Source organism: Micropterus salmoides, unplaced genomic scaffold, assembly GCF_014851395.1.
Source record: "Micropterus salmoides isolate LMB-PRFRI ecotype aquatic unplaced genomic scaffold, ASM1485139v1 Ms_hic_scaffold_9, whole genome shotgun sequence".
Taxonomy (NCBI): domain Eukaryota; kingdom Metazoa; phylum Chordata; class Actinopteri; order Centrarchiformes; family Centrarchidae; genus Micropterus; species Micropterus salmoides.
In genome coordinates, this window is record NW_024044681.1 from 5,969,141 (window position 1) to 5,972,699 (window position 3,559).

At 37.1% G+C, this 3,559-nt stretch overlaps 1 long non-coding RNA gene across 1 annotated transcript; it reads left to right on the forward strand.

Moving 5' to 3' along the window:
* The first annotated feature begins 1,863 nt into the window (after positions 1–1,863).
* On the forward strand, positions 1,864–3,217 carry LOC119896085. The gene is made up of 2 exons (XR_005443169.1): positions 1,864–2,303; positions 3,094–3,217. It is a non-coding gene; the product is annotated as an uncharacterized LOC119896085 (long non-coding RNA).
* Positions 3,218–3,559: the final 342 nt, after the last annotated feature.

Genomic DNA, 3,559 nt, shown 5'->3' on the forward strand with positions numbered 1-3,559 from the left:
TAAAGTTTTAAAACATTTTATTTAATGGAAGGTGAGGAAGTAATTTGAATACCAGATTATTTTATCATATATCATAGATAAGCTCATCCTCTACATGATGTGGAATTCAGTCAGGGTTAGAAGTTAAACGTGGACCGACACATGTGGGCACATTATTTATGGATGTAGAAGCAGCAGAGACACTTCCTAACAATATCCAGCGACTTCTGAATTGTCCTTAGCAATAATTTAGATCCAAACCTGCGGTCGACAAATTATTAAAATCCTAAACGTGCTGATACCTCACTGTAAAAACTCTGTTACCAGTAAAAGTATGTAAGTATAATCAGGAAAATGTACTTACTATTAGAATTAATAATAACTACGTATTAAAATTGCTCAAAGCAGAAAGAAAAGTGTCAAACGTGTCAAAACAGGATTTTCCTGCTGTAGCTGTTGAGGTTGAACTATTTAGTTTCAGACTGCAGCTGCTGATTATTTTCTCCATTGATCAATAGTAAAAAGTCTGAAAATAGTGAGAAATGTTGTCACGGTTACCCAAACTTACCCAAAGAGTACTTCACAGCGTACGAGTACTTCAAATAATTAAACAGCAAATCTTCACATGAAATGTTTTTACATGAAAATGACTTGAAAGAGTCAGTCAACGAATGTACCAGCTGTTAGTTTAATCGATGATAACAGAACATGATATTTTATAAACTCTTCATGTGTTTTGTGTGTACAAATCTTAATTTGTAAAGTAACTGAAGCTGTCAGATAAATGTACAGAAGTAAAAAGTACAACAGAACGTGCCAGGAAAATAAAACACTCGAGTAAAGTACGAATACCTCTAATTTGTACTTAATTACAATACTTTAGTAAATGTTCTTAGTTACTGTCCATCACTAGTCAAAACAATTAAATATGTCCACTATTGTCCGTCAGCGTCTGGTCAACTTTATTGATCCCTGAGGGGAAATTCTTCGGGCACAGTTGCTCACTTTGCACATCAAGGCATAAAGGAATAGAAATAATGCTAAAAAGATGGTAAGTAGAATATAAAGACATTCAACCTGTTTAAAACAGACGCCCCCGGTACCGGGGCAGCCGGGCTGTGAGCGAAATCGCTGACTGAATGTTTTTATTGTCAACGTTTTAACTCCAAAATCCGCCTATTTTGTTGCTCCGAGTCTCAGCGGGCGCCATCTTGATTATTGTGCAATACCTGCGAGTGTTTTTCACCATTCTGTGGCCGACCCGTCACTGTTGGATGTTCGGGTCTCAATCTACAGGCCCGTAAAGCGTGGGAGTGCTTTTCGTGACAGGAATGTTGATGAATATTCACTGTTTTTATCAATATTTCAATGTTTTGTTATTTGGATTGTGGTTGTATGGACAGAAATAGTGTTTTAAAGATCTCTACCAATAAAAGTCAACATGTAAACAGTAAATATTGCCAAAATATGGACATTCTCCTGGTATATACTGAAAATATTGTATGATAACTCCTGTATTTTAGTTTATTTTCATCAAATTTACAGTTACAGTTGCATTCTAGGTGCATTATAATCTATATTATGATGGTTTTGATGCTTTATTGCATTAAAATATAGATTTTTTTACCAGGCGAAGATGAAAGTAACAGATTTTTTCTGTAATGGTAAAATAAATATATTTATATACAATGGATTTATATTCCTCAGCTTCGGACCTTTCACAGGAGAATTATGCATCCAGGCCTGATGGTTGAGGAGTTGTTCCTGATTCATTTTGGGTTTGTTATTTCAGGCGTTTTTCTGGAAAAAGGTGCCCGTGCAGGTAAATTTAAATATAAATAAGAGTGTGAAACAAAGTACAGATATACACACAGTAATACGCAGATCAAACATGTCGCTAATCTTCCTGACTTTTCAGGGTCAAAGGTCAAACGCTAGAATTAAAATTATTTACAAAAGCATGATAATCAATAAATAACAGCCTGTTTCACCATTAAGCACAACAGGACACAAGCAAAGCGTCATGATAACAGAAGGAGAGGACGCACGTACAAACACAGTGAACCTTCATCGTGACTGTCAGAGGAAAAAGTCATGTGTATTTTGTACATATCTAAATGACGAAGACTTAAAGAGCACCTTGGAAGGTAAATGACTGCGCCGCTCTCACGTGTCAGGCGGCAGCAGAAGAAGAAGCAGCAGCATATCTGAGGGGTTTTTTTCTGCTCTTGCCAAACATGAACTTGGAGAGGAATCAGGGTTCTGCAATTTCGTGTCGAAAGGCCCGACACTATCACCAGGACGAAGGTTAATGAGGGGGAAAGGTAAGGCGGCAGAACGCACACACCTAGAGTTAAACCAGCTTTTCTTTACTGCAGGTAAAAGCAGGTCAGAAACTTTTCAGAGTGACTGACTTCAAATATTATATGTAATAACCCAGTTTCATATGTTAGTAGTAGTGGAAGTAGTATTCTGTCTATGTGGGATTTTACACGTAATCACTGTGACCACTTCCTGTTTATCTTAAAGGGTAATTTAAAAGTGTCTGACAACATTATGGAAAGCAACAAACAGTCATTTTACCTCTCTGGTCTACCGAGGTTAGTTTGTTTTCCTGTGACTTTGGTGTTTTTAACCCTTTAGAAATAACACAAACAAAGTAACTGCCCAAGGCGGCGGTAGACCAGCAAGATAAAATGACTGTTTTCATCAATGGAGGTTGGTGGCTGTGACGAGAGCGATGAGGTGACTGTTTCCAGGTGGAAAAATACGGAAGTTGCCCTTTAAATGCGCCTCAAATTTAGGTGCTTTTAAATCTAAATTAAGGCTTTTGATTGGTTAATTTCTCTACAGCACTTTTCATAGAGTTGTGAAGAAGCAGGAGTTACTTCAGGTTATATGACTGACTAGAAAATACCCGATACTTTCTTTTTACAAAAACTTTTTCAGTTTTTTTTTGTTTTTTTTTTTTTACAGTTTTTCTGTTAACTACGAGTTCCAAGGTGCATCTCGGCAGGAAGTTAATAAAGTCTGCCGTTTTAAATGAACTCACATTCAGATTTTGCTTTAATTCTGGATTTATTCAGTAACCATGACCCCATGTTCTATTTACAGATTCAACGATTCTGAATTCACCGCGCCTTTGACTGACATCTCACTGTGTCTCTGTGGCAACGACAGCTGAGGCTCACAGTGTTCAGAAACTATATTAAATAATAAAAACCGTAAATGAAACATATGTGAGCGTTACACTGGTCCTGACATCATTTTAAAAATTTGAAATAGTAAAATTTGGGTTCAAAAGCACTTTCTGAACCATATTGTTGTAATTCATTTCTTTGTGTCAGATAAAGCAAGACGAGTGGCGTCCGTGTCTATGATCAATATTATAATATGTAACATTTGATTTGGAACCAAAAAAAAAGAAACAAAGGAACTGCTGGTTCGGTTGTGAAGAAGTTTCCAAGACTGATGAAGACTTAACATAGCGTGAACACGTCCCATAAACCACTGTGAACGACTTCCGACCATGGCCGTCAACCCACCCATTTCCCCCGGGAGTCTCCCGTATTTTACCTTT